Genomic DNA, 13,974 nt, shown 5'->3' on the forward strand with positions numbered 1-13,974 from the left:
TTCAACATCCCCGACCCCCAGTACTGCATCTGGCCCACAGCGGAGGCACCAAATGCAGCGTGAGATTAAGCAGAAGGGGGGTAAGCGTGAGGGTATCCGGCTAGGCTAGCCAGCTTTCCCCACAATAAACTGGATTACATTCGATTACTGCTGTTGTGTCTTTGTTTGCGCTGTGTAAGTTACTCAATGCGCGTCACTGACGCTTTTCATATGATTGGAACATATCTAGAAATAATGCTTTAATCAAACTTACTAACTCGTTCATCTCGCTGTAATGGTACATTGCATGTGTTACAAAGTTGGTAATAATGATGAAGACGGACTCGGTGTGACTGGGACTCGTGTTTATTCAGAACTCTCAGATACAAACACAATAAACTCGCACTGACAGACAGCGCTCTCACAACTCAGTAGTTACTATAAATAACTTTGTTAGCAATCGCTCCGTCTCCGTGATGTCCGGTTCGCGAACGAATCATTCTTTTGAATCGGTTCTTTTTAGTGAACCGAACCAGTTCACCAAATCGGACTGAATCGTTCTAAACGGTTCGCGTCTCGAGTCAGCGCTGATCCATAATTTACTAAAGTTACTAACTTTCTGACATGAGTGACAGCCCCTCCGACTAGAAATAAACTAATAACCTGAAGTATATTCTAGTAACTACAACAGTTCACCCTGAACTGAGACATGCTGAGAGAACTGATGAGAAGTGAACTCAGGTCCATCCGTCTCTCTGGCAGCAGCTCGTGCGTCATAGACCTCGTTAAACCACGCCCCCTCCGCTCATATCAAATGCAAAGATGTCAGCCAATCACAACAGTGGGCGTTTTTACTGAAGTCTCACAGCAGACACGCCTCTTGAAACAGGGCCTTCAGCCACAGGGCAAACAGCAGAATAGACAAAATGCCTTTTATTTCTAAATTATGACATTTTATGATGTAAAAATCATACTAACAATATAAGTACACCTCAGGAAACACTATAAAATAATAGAAAAATGCCATGCCATGGGACCTTTAAAAATCTTCATTTGTGTTCTACTGAAGAAACAAAGACACCTACATCTTGGATGCCCTGGGGGTAAGCAAATAAACATAAAAATTTCGTTTTTGGGTGAACTATCCCTTTAAATCATTTTAAACAGGTCTTAATTAGGGGAATGCACGAATATTCAAACTGTAATTAATATTTGAAAAATAAAAATACTATTCAAATTTTTTTGTGCAAATCTGTAATGGAAACGCAGCTACTGACAAGCAACGCATTGACGCGGCCCGTGTCCTGGTTCAAATTGCTGATTTCTCTGGATTTAAACATTACTGGAAACTTTTAAGATAATGTAAGTACACAAGTCAACAAAATATATTACATTGTTCAAGTGTTTTTTTTGTGTGTGGATATTTTGATCTAAAAATCTTACATATTGTGCCTTTAATCATATCACATGGAACCTGTCCTACTGATCCAGATATTCTACCGCAAAGTGATGTGAATGATCACTCCCTTTTAATGTGCATATTGTGTACTGCTGATATTTGCCATATTGCGCCGTATTGTCAACTAGGTAGAACAATTATCCCAACCACTATAGATAGATTCACAAATAACCTGCCTGATCCGTCTCAGCTGCTCAGTATATATAAAACACACAAAAGAACTTGTGGTAATGACAGGCAGTTTGGGCACCATTACATCTAGTACATTAAAAACTGTTGCACCGATCAGACAAAAAAAAGGTTTGAGGGAAAAGTAGAATCTGTTGGCTTTAGAATCGCATGGAAAGACAGCATGTCATAAATCATGTTATAAAAAGCAGCCAGGGCTGAGCATTTCTGCAAACTCAAATTAGCGAATTGTTAACGTAGTAAAATATGTGGCTTATGCAGATTTTAGTGGCAAGAAAACAGGCATGTAAACACTTTAATCACATTAAGTAGACCAAAGTGTGCATGTGCTTGTGACATTGCAAAAATTGTAAACATAGCAGTAAAGAAGGCATATCATTTTCGGGGTGCTGAAGAGTTCATGTTGACAACGTTGCGCAACATTAATTAATTGGAGTACACTGATGGTCGAAAACTTCAAAATGAAGACATTTTAGGTGCGTCACCCCAAAAAAACAATACATCCATTGGAAAGTTTTTTTATAGGTAGTGTAAGCAATGCATTCACACAATTTCAAAGAGGCTAGCAAAAGAGTGGTGCAGGTATGACATCACTTTGTAGGCCAGAACGCAGAAGCGAGATAGCATTTTAGCACTTCTGGTTTCATCGTCCCGAACTCAATGTTTTTTTTTATGGGATTTTAATGGGAATGGCTGAAATAAGATTTGAGGTAAACACAAGCAGAAAACACTATCATGTTTCATTCTACGACATAAAATACATTAGTATTAACCCACCTGTAATTTTTTTAAGCTGTTACGTGTCTTGTAAAAGGCGGTTGCTAACAAGTGGCTAAATGGGATGACAGGCTGTCGAGGAGATTAAACGTCATCACGCCGAACAGGTAAACTCAGCCCACCTTTACAGCCTCATTGTGCTAATAAACTAGTAAATAACTGGTGACGTTGAAGTTGAGCGACATGGTGTAGTCCGTTTTTAACCTACCTTCAGTGTTGGGGGTAATGCATTACAAGTAACTTGAGTTACGTAAAAATATTACTTTTTCCAAGTAACTAGTAAAGTAACGCATTACTTTTCAAATTTACAACAACATATCGGAGTTACTTTTCCAAAAAAGTAACGCAAGTTACTTTTCCACATTCATTTGACTGCCAGCTCTCCTGCCCCCATAAATAAGTGCAGAGGCGTTTGAAGGCGTTCAATGTCACATCAATAAACATGATGTTTATTGTAGTTCCAGACTAAATGTGAGTATTTATTTATCTCACTTGCACAATAAAGATTCCGTACTCCTCAAAATAAAATAAATAAAATAAATAAAATCAGTCAAATGTAAAATCAGATTACTATGCAAACCTGTTAAATAAAACAACTATTTTTATGCATAATCTACCTTTATATTTAATTTACCAATGTCTTGCTGCTGACCTTTGATGATGAAAATTACTAGATTTTTTGTTTTTAATGGTAAAAAATCCTGCATCCTATTCTACCATTATCCAGAATGGCAGCACAGCAGAGCTGCGCCCTCTACTGTTCATGCGTGAATTAGCATTTTTACCTCAGCCTGGGGCTTATTATTTCCATTTTGGTATGAAGAGGTCTTTACCGTTGCTCAAAAATATAACTTTTTTTGTTATAAACAAAAACAAAGACAAGCCCAGCCCAGGTGATAAAAAGTAGCGCAAAAGTAACGTAACGCATTACTTTTCTTAAAAAGTAACTAAGTAACTCAATTAGTTACTTTTTCAGGGAGTAACGCAATATTGTAACTTCAAAGTAACTTTCAAAGTAACTTTCCCCAACACTGCCTACCTTTAGCTTTTTACTTCTGGCGACTGCATTTAGGCTTTAAAATTAATCAAATCTGTGTTCATCTGTGATATTTATCTTGATAGACAAAACGTGTAAGTGTCATAAACTTTTGTTGATCGCAGAGCTTGTTTTTTTGCGATAATCCGAAAACCTAAGGGAAAATCCTATTGGGTTTTTACCGGTTAGCCAACAAATTGGCTCTACAAAGAGCCTACAAAATACCTGCACCACTCTATAGCAAGCTAACTTTGAAAGCATGAGGTCCCTCCCTTCCTTCAGAGCGTCTCCAAAGCCACACCTCCTTCATGAGACGTCATGAGACAAAAGACGGCGTCAAATTACCTCATGTTCTCAAGTACATATGTTCTGATTATAATTTTGACATATAAAGAGTTGTAACTGTTGCTCATTTTAAATGTTTGTTCATAGTGATGCCCACTTGTGTATTACCGCCCCTCTATTTTTTCCAAACTGAGGGACAAATCAATTATTTTCATTAAGTTGCACTCTGAATGAACAATACTTTAAGGGAAAGGCAAGCAAGGCCAGCAATACCTAAAGTCTGACTGCATGGTTTAAATATCATAAACCGTGTACATCAGTCAGTCTGTGACTTCCTTTTTCAAGCAATGTTCATTATAATATCCTTGGCTGAACTTTTCAGATGTCTTGGGCAACTTGTTAATTAAATGTAGGGCTGCAATAACCCATGATAGTGACACTCATGTCACCGCTACATGTCATTTATTTTCAAAGCACCTATAAATGGTGACTTTTTTTTACAAGGTTTTTTGTAAATGAGGTGCTATAATTATCAATGTGTGGGAACTGGTAATATCTCAGCACAAAGAGCAGTTTGCATTCGGATGAATCATGTGTCATAATTCCCTGTAGCAATATCGCACATAAGGGAAATGAAAGTCTGACTCGGAGATGTTCACTATTAATAATGCAAAAATCCTCCGTTAATTAATGCCTCAGACTGTCAACTTGCCATGTCGAGTCAAAAGCAGCCATGCAACCTCAGACGACTGAAGCCTTTCTCAGAACCTTCTAGCATCTGGAAATGAGCTGCTTGGGTGTTATGAAAATAACGCTAAACAGGTTGCAGTAAAATATTAAAAATCATTTCTGAAAATTACTGTTAAAGAGTTTTTTTATTGAAAAAATTATACTTTTATTCAGCAAGGATGCGTTAAAAATTACTTTTATAATGTTACAAAAAAATAACATTTCAAACAAATGCCTTTTATTCATCAAAGAATCCTGAAAAAACGTATCATGATTTCCACAAAAAATATTAAGCAACACAACATTGAGCAAATTAGCATATTAGAATGATTTCTGAAGAATATTGACTCTGGAGCTCCTGACAAACAGTTTTGGTGGAAATGTTTGGTGCGCATTTAATTCTGCAGTGAGTTGGGAGATGTTTTTTGGATACAATCTGGGTTTGTACCTGGACATCCCTTTCAGAGAACTTCCTCTCGCGGTCAACTACGTCCTACGTGGTGGTATGCCGACATTACCCTCTCGATACACCACAAAGACTTGCTGTCCTGGTCACATATGACCAAGATGTGCTCAATTAAATTACTGGATCACTGAAAATCACTGAGTTTAATTTTTGAGTTTAGTTTTTGGCCTGATCACAAACAGAGAAGCAGAATCGGGTTAAAGAGTTAGAATGAAAATTTCCTCCTATCAGGGTTACGAATACTTGTAGATGCTCAGTGTGATTGTGATAAACTCCAGATTTTAACATCATCTAACTGCATGACGAAAATTACGTTAATGACGCAGCTTCACGTACTTCTGTACTTTATTTGCATTAATTGCTTTAAATTATTTTAACACGTTAAGGACTTTAAATTAATCGCATGCGTTAACGCGTTAACGTTGACAGCATTTATATGTATATATATATATATTAGTGCTGTCTAATAGGTAGGAAATATACAGAAATTTAATAAAGTTATCAAACAGTCTGCAAATAATAAATTAGCTCAAATTTTCTCTGTTACCTTTGTTCTTTGATTTACATTAATGACAGACATCAAAGCAACTGTTTTATTAGGTTGCTGTGACTTTAAGATCTGCCGCCCATGACGCGGATCTGAAGCGCTGTATCTCATTGGATGCGTCCGAAAACCTAGGCAGCTGGCTCGTTGCCTCGCTGCCATATCAGACAATGGCTTGTAAGAGAGCGTTTGTGTATGAAGGCACCTCACAAAACAAATTTCGGACAGACTTCTTTGGCAGTGTAACCGTTTAATGATCTGCAGCAAAATAGAGAGAGCTTTGGTGAGAACTAACCAAATATTTAATTACTACATTAGTCATTTCTCGCTAGAAATGACATCAGAAGTAGAAAATGTTGGTAAAAAACGTACATTTACACACAAACTGACCAGCAAACGCAACTTTCGGACGCCATCTTTTTTTCCCAGCTCAACTGTTACAGAGTGGAAAGCACAGGATTCTGGGATATCAAAGGCAGCGAAGGATACAAATATGCTGCCTTCAAAACTCCATCAGATGAAGGTATCTCAGGAGACAGGAAGTGAAGTGAACATTAGATTCGGACATGCCTTGGTCCCTTCCTGCCTTGAAATGTGTCCTCCGAAGGCAGCATTTTCCAGGTTTCGGACGCAGCCATTTTTCTCACAACTCTTCAAAGTTAATTTAAGACATTTTTTAACTCATTTAAGTATGCTCTTATGAGAATACTCTACAAAACAGGTATTTTACGTAATTCTGTGTGTTATTATCCGTTCAAGCGCAAAAGAGAGCTCGATTCAGGTGTGTTTTCTGTCCGTTGTGTGTCAGGACATTCACAGACAGCGCATTCTCTTTTGTCTTGTCGCACTTAAATGGTTTAAAAGCATCTGCATGAATAAGAGTGTGATAATGTAACGCTAGCCCAAGGATGACAGAAAAAAGGGATGCCGCGTTAATTACACTAAATAATGCATTTAAACTGAAAAAATTAATCATGCTATAACGCTGACGGACTCATTTTGACAGCACTAATATATATCCTATAACCCGCCGGGTTTCTGTCTTTCTGCAAAATTTACCAGACATAAAAGGTCAGATTGCTGAAGCACAGAGAAAGACGTGATGGCATTTATGCATCTCTACGCTACTGCCACCTGCCCACAAAATTCCCATGCTGCCACGCAGAAGGGGATTAGCTATACCTGCTGACTAGGATTATGTATATGAAAACAAACACAGACCTAAACATAGCATAAACAGTTTTCAATATTAGCACCACGCTTATCAAAGAGTAAATCTAAGAATCAAACGCACACAAACAAAGGCAACATAGGCTGTTTAAGTCTCAACAGCCTCACCCCATATGTGGTGCGGGATCGCACCTTCTGTCATTCACCCTGTGGGTGGTTGTACATCAGTGCTGGTCACGTGCGTGACAGAGCCATTGAAGCAGGAAAGTGGCTGTCTGTCATCATTTTTCTCAGCATCTCAGCCTGAGGATTCAAAACCAGAGTAAGAGAATAGCATATTCCAACCCTCAATTGAAACCAAAGAGATATCACATATAAGAATTGAAATTCACTGTCAGTCAGAGAAGCTGTAAGCGTGATTATAGCAGTGACACAAGTGTATATCTAGGGCAGAAACAGCAGGCAGAAAATAATGCAAGTGAAGGGAGGATGTTAGCAACCGTTTGGCTTTTAACAAAGCATGTGTAACAAGGTAGGCTCTGAGGACAGAGAGGGTAAACAGCGCAGGCAAGGATGAGGGACAGCTGGGGTTCCTTATAGCAATAAGCTAACGAAACTGCTAATTGCTAAGTAGTATGCATTCTCTTTAAAAATGAGCCCAGACTTTTGAACGGTAGTGTATTTCATGCAAGATTTGTTTATTTAATAAAAAAATGTAGCTAATTATCGTGATATATTGTTCAAGCTATTTAAAAGAGATTTTCTTAAAGGGATAGTTCAGCCAAAAATGAAAAGTCGGTCAACATTAGCATATCCTAATGTCATTTCAAAATTGTACGACTGACTTTCATCTGCGGAATACAAAATAAGTTATTCATACTATGTGGGCTTTAATGTTGTTTTTGACTCCACTGACTTTCATTGACAGTTGAAACATTCAAAATATCTTCTTTTATGAAACCAGCAACATGCATTAAGAAACTAAATAGGCTTGATTTTCATGAATAGTTTCATGCTGAAATCAATTGATTGAGGAGTGGGCCACAGCTGGCTAGTGGATCTTTTTTTCTTCCTTAATTTCCTTCTCTTTTTTTTAAGGCCAGGTTTAGCTTCAGCCCAAGCAGTTTGGATAACCACCTCTGTTTGGTGAAGAGAGGATCATTATTGCAGCTTTTGTAATCTGCCCAGTTTGATGTCTGTATTATTGACTGTGAACACGTGATCATTTCTCATTCTCTGGGTGTCTAAGGAGTTGAATGATGCTGTGCACAATCATGATATGCAGTGAATTACACATGTGTGCATGTAGCTCAGTAATTGACTTTGTTTCCGATAAAAAGAGGGTAGGCTGTCTCTTGCCGGCTGGCCCAGGTTTTTAAATGAATTTTAAAAAAATTCTACAGAATCTACAGAGTCTACAGAATAAAAAACAAAAACATTCTGCTTACAACCTTGGAGGGACCTTTCAGCTCTAGGCTGAAATTGAGGGGTGTAGTTTGTGCATCACCATAGGGTGCAACAATTGTATCGACAAGGACAAGGCTCATGTCCACTTTGGTCCAACTGCAACTAACAGCAATAGAAAATCAATTGTCATCCTACAATACAAAGTTCAGCATCCATTCGTGAAGTATCCAGTGGCCTCAAATATAAAACAGAAACAATATGGAAAGCGGAAGTTTGTAATTAGATATATGAGCCGTTAAATTATCTCAATACCTTGGCTGACAAGAAAACATGACATTTATGGAGCAGTTTTCAAATGGGCTGGGCAATGAACTGGAAGTTTTTACCGCACCTCACGTGATATATTGTTAACAATGCAAAACTGGTCTCTTGGAGATAATGAGTATAACTGGGAAGCAAAAAAGACTTTCATAGTAAAGCTCTGAACTTTTGCTGATTCTTAGATAGGCCTACAGCTACATACCAAAGTCTGTCATAAATAACGTGAAGGGACTACCCAACAAAAATATGTTCTAAGAGCATTTTGTTATAATGTTCATTTTAAGTTATGAAAACATTATTTCTGAATGTTCTTTGAACGTTAAACACGTCCAGTTTTTTACGTTTTAAAAACGTTTTTCTTAATGCGACCGTTATGTTGTATCAGTTAGCAAATATTATGAGATAATTTTGAATGTTCTTTGGACATTCTGAAACAAGTAGGCTGGTAGCATTTTAAAAATGACAAGTCCAACTAAAATAAACTTCCATGAACAAATGTAGCCTATAAATCTTTTTATGCTAACGTTTTGAGAACATTATCAAAGACCAGATAACTTTGAACGAACCTTCCATAATCTTTGAGAGAACCTTACCAGAACGTTTTAGCTGGGTAAAGCCAGATTACAGTCGTGTCGCTAGGTTAAAGGACCGTTCACACCAAAAACTATAGGCATAACCACTGATCTATATAAATGACATGTCATAGTGGGCATAACTAAAGATAACAGCGGAGATATCGTTCTGTTTATTCTAAGCGTGTGCTGTCATGTAAAATGCTCAAGCTCTCCAATTGTGTGATATACAGCCAGAATTGTGTGTATAAAGTCAGAATTGTGTGTATAAAGTCAGAATTATGTGTACAAAGTCCAAAAAAAAAAAGAGAAAAAATGGAAAAGGGGAAAATGTTTTGCCTTTTTGACAATGACTTGTGTTTATAAATAGCCCCGTTCCTTTTTTTTTTTTTTTTTTTTTTTTTGTTCTGTTGTTTTCTGTTTAGTTATTCACTTTTGTATTTTGACTACATTTTGGTATGTGTATACTCTCTTTCCCCTACGAGAGTTTTGTATTTTGCTGTTTTTTGTCAAATAAAATACAAAAAAAAAAAAAAAATGCTCAAGCTCGTTAGAGCAGAATGAAGATATTTTGTTGTAGCCTATGTTATTCATTGATAATTAAAAAAAGTTAACGAAGAATAAAACATAATTATAAAAAAAAGTTTTGATGGTCCCTTTTGAACATTATGTTGACTATAAGTACCTTTGCAAATTTGTCCGCCCAAAAGACAACTGACTATAACTTTGTGAGTACATGTCTACTTAATCTAACCCTACCAGTCTACTAATACTCTAATGAGAGTTAGTAGACGTGTAGGTGCAATGTTACTTATAAGCTCTGTTTACACCTGGTATTAAATAAGATGCATTTTGGTTGATCGGATCACGAGTGGATATCATTAAATACAGGTGTAAACAGGGCCTAAAACGTTGTGTGCTTGTCCACTTTCGACCCCTTCCAGAGGTATTTCCAGAGGAACCACAAAAGACCGCTTGTTCTCCACCTACTGACCAAAGTGTGAAGCTTGTGGAAAGCGTACTAACCATGTGGGATTTCAACGTGGGCTGAAGACCCAAGTTTGTTTTTAAGATGAAAAACGTACCAACCTCAAAGTCCTCTCACCATGCCTGATTTCTAACACTCTCTCACAGCGTTCGCCGTGGTCTTAGCAGAAATGAAAGCTGATGCCGTCATCTCCGGGCGCGTTCATGTAATTCATGTGAGCTTATTTCGTCCATTATCGAAAGATCTGGAAAAAAAACACATACACTGGAAAAAAAAACACAATTTGAAAAAAGTTGAAAAGACTGATTTTGTTTGGTTGGTTCAGCAAAAATCCACACTGTAAAAATCTTGTACAACAAAAAAAAATCTTAGTACTAATTTCCCCTAGCTTTTTCTTGTTGACTCAACTTTTGTAAATAACAGTTATACAAACTGAAAATAAGTTGTCTGTGACACAAAGAAAATGTTTAGTTGAGTCAACTTGACATTATTTGTTTTCTGGAGAGATGCAACAATCTGTAACAAATCTTTTGTAGTTGAGCCAATTCAACATTTTGTGTCTATTGGAAACAGAAGTTCTTATTAAGAATGAACAGGTTCAGATGTAGATTTTTTTTATTGAAAATGTTTGGTCACTTTTGGTGATGAGCGTTTCCTTTAGTCGGGCAGTTAGACTCTTGCCATTTTATGTGAGCTTGTGGTTTTTGTAACGGTATTTAACAAAACACATACTTTGTTGCAAAGAAAACCGTTACCAATGATCAGGTGATCTAGATAACAGCATTATAAAGGGGAGTAGTTGACTACTATATTCGTGATTGAAAGTGATTATTTATGAATTATATATTATGTTTACCAACAAAAGTTTTATGCAGCAGATCAGTCATTCTGAATTTTGATTTTTAAAATACATTGTGGGAGCTTTCTTTAGAATCAGCATATGAATCTCAACAATGGTGACATGTTTCATGCCACAATGCATACTGGGAGCTAGCCTGGGAAAAACCCAGACAACTTCCGGCAAATTTAGATTTGCTCTGCAAGTTACTACTGAGAATGGTCTGGTTTTAACCAGGCTAGCTGGGAGCCATAAGTTTAATACTTTGTTGGCTCCCAGCATGCATTGCGGCATGAAGCATGTCACCATTGTCGAGATTCATATGCTGATTCTTGATGTCTGTGTGTGGCAAAACACTTTTTTCCCCCCTGTAATGTATTTTAAATTCAGAATGTCTGAGCTGCTGCAACAAAGTTTTGCTGGTAAATTATTGGACAGAAAAATAATATTTATTTATTAGAGTTTATGAGGCTGAAAACTTGATCATCTTGGTTTCTTTCTCAGCAACAAATTATGCGTTTTGCTGTTACAAAGGCCACAAACCCACACAAACAGTCAAACTGCACAACCAAAGGAAACAATTCTTCAGAACTTCTGTTTCCGAAGGACAACATTTCTTGAATTGGCTCAACTACAAAAGATTTGTTACAGAATAGTTGCATATCTCCAGAAAACGAATAATGTCAAGTTGACACAACTAAAAAAAAAAATTATGTCACAGACAACTTATTTTCAGTTCGTATAACTGTTATTTACAAAAGTTGAGTCCACAAAAAAAATAGGGCGAATTGGTACTAAGATTTTTTGTTGTTGTACAACCTTACATTTTTTTACTGTGTACATTTACCCGCCCATAGACACTTCCCTCGAAGAAATCAGGACAGAAGTGGTCAAGAGATGGATCAAAACACCAGGTTTAAACGGGAATGTGTCTCCCTCATCTACTTGTGATCCGATTGACCAAAACACAACTTAATACCAAGTGAAGAGGGCCATAGTCAACAGAATGTGTTAAAGGGACTATCAAAATAAAGTGAAACCAAAAAGTCCTATATTTTATTGTTCACAGAGATCAGTGTGATATGTGGGATCTTTCAACAATTGTATCATCCTCCTTTATTGGGTTTACACAGTCTATCATCCTTCAGAATAAAATCATAATAGCCCCATCAAAGTCTTAATTTGCTGTTATTTCAATATGACACTTTTTTTTACTTTTTTTTTGTGACAAGCCTTTGCGAATTGATTATGTGAAAGAATGTCACAAGCAGACCACAAGGTCATTTTCTGCAAATGCAGAACTTTTCAGACCGCTGACCATATTCGAAACATGAACACTGTTCTGTCACACAGGAAGAATGTGTCTAGTTTTGTCATATCTAAATGTTGCTGTGGTTTTGTGAAGTCTTAAGCTTCCTGGAAAAAGAGCAGAGAGATAAACTTGACATTGCTCTAAATACAGGTATGCAAACAAACACAAGCACGGTCTAAAACCACACTTCCTCTTGAATCTCATTCACCGTTTTTAATGCATTGCTCTGCAATTCAATGCAATTCAAAATTACAATTCAAATCAGCAAAATTACATTTTTGGTAAAAATTTTCCCCCTTAAAAAAAAAAAAAAAAAAATCAGCTGCAGCACAAAGAGCATAGATCAACATTCATCTGGGTAACAGATTCGTCTTGCTAAGTGTCTGACACTGGGAATGTCCTTGATTTGTTCAATGCTGCCAAGACTGCCGTCGAGTTCTAAGCGACCGCTTTAGTAAAAGAGACGCATTGTTTAGCTGATTTGATTTTAATGGGTTTAGTTAAAGCTAGCAGATGTTTGCAGCACCAAGTAAAGATTTGTTAACAATGGAAGGAAGTTACATTATACTCTGGATATCCTTTGATAACGTTTGGTGCCAGAATGTTGCTGTTCATAAAACCATCACACAACGATTAGGAGCTTCATAAATTCGTTAAAAAAAAAATAAAAATAAATAAAAAAACGTTCCCCAAAGAAACGTTAAAATTGTAGCTAACACAATAAAACTATGCAAAACGCTCATCTAATGACCCCTTTATTCATATTTGTCAGGATTTTAGCCAAAGTTCTACTTTTTTTGGAAATGTTCTTTGGGGAGCTGTGATTCGTCCTCCTCCACATTTATAATTCACCCCGAGTTTACGACTCGGTTGCCCCATGTCTGGTACCCTTTTAGAGCTTCTCTCTATCCTGAACCACATCCTTTATCTATCTGCACTCAGATTCACTTAGCACCACAAATGTGAGAGCACAGTAATCAATGTTACCAAGCGAGGAAAAGGGTTGCAGCGTTTCAGTGCATTAAGCTTAGAGTGCCTCCACAAGCTTATGAAACTACCGAAAACTCACCAGCTTTGAGTTGTTTTCCCCTTTCAGCCCATGGCTAGTTGTGTTTGATATGAATTTCAGAGTTCCTCGGGACCTTAATTAAATTTAGACTGTGAATACATGCGGTAAAGACCAACCCAAGAGGATCCTCAGGAAAACCCTCACTCCAGATTATAATTTTAATCAATATTTTGCACATTGAAGTACTGCACCTATTAATACATCATTCAGCTACCCTTGTGGGTCTCTATGCATGACCTTTACAATGACGCAGACATAACAGATGTACGCATCAACAGCTGGATACAAACGTGGCATTTTTCAGTTAGCCAGACACAACCTTGAATTAGAAATATGGAAAGTTATTCCATTTAACACTTCTAATCATTTAAGAAGGGCTTGGTTTGGCAGTTTTGCTCTCTTGACATCAATAAGCTCACTGATGGGGTTTTCCAGGCATATACTCATTAATCTGAGCAAAAATGATTCCCTTAAACCAGAATGACTGGATCCACACAGGTGGACTTGCACGATAAAGATAATGAATTACTGATGCTACTGTTATTTCAGCATAATTCTCAGTGAAAGACTGGATATTGAAGGATTCACTGTGGTTAAAGTGTAACACATCTGAATGGTTTAGTGGTTAACAGAAACTTTTCCAACCTTGGCTAAAGGTTTGATTGGATTAAGTAATCCTGAATTTACTGGAATTTGTGGTAAACAAACCATTTCTCTTTTTAGGCACACAATGAAAGAGACTTTTGTGTCCATTGGAGAAGGACGGAGGCATCTTAACTAGAACCATATGGCTGGTAAAAGCAAGAATAACGTATTATCTTTATAAACCAAAA

This window comes from Gobio gobio, assembly GCF_949357685.1.
Source record: "Gobio gobio genome assembly, chromosome: 23".
Lineage (NCBI taxonomy): Eukaryota > Metazoa > Chordata > Actinopteri > Cypriniformes > Gobionidae > Gobio > Gobio gobio.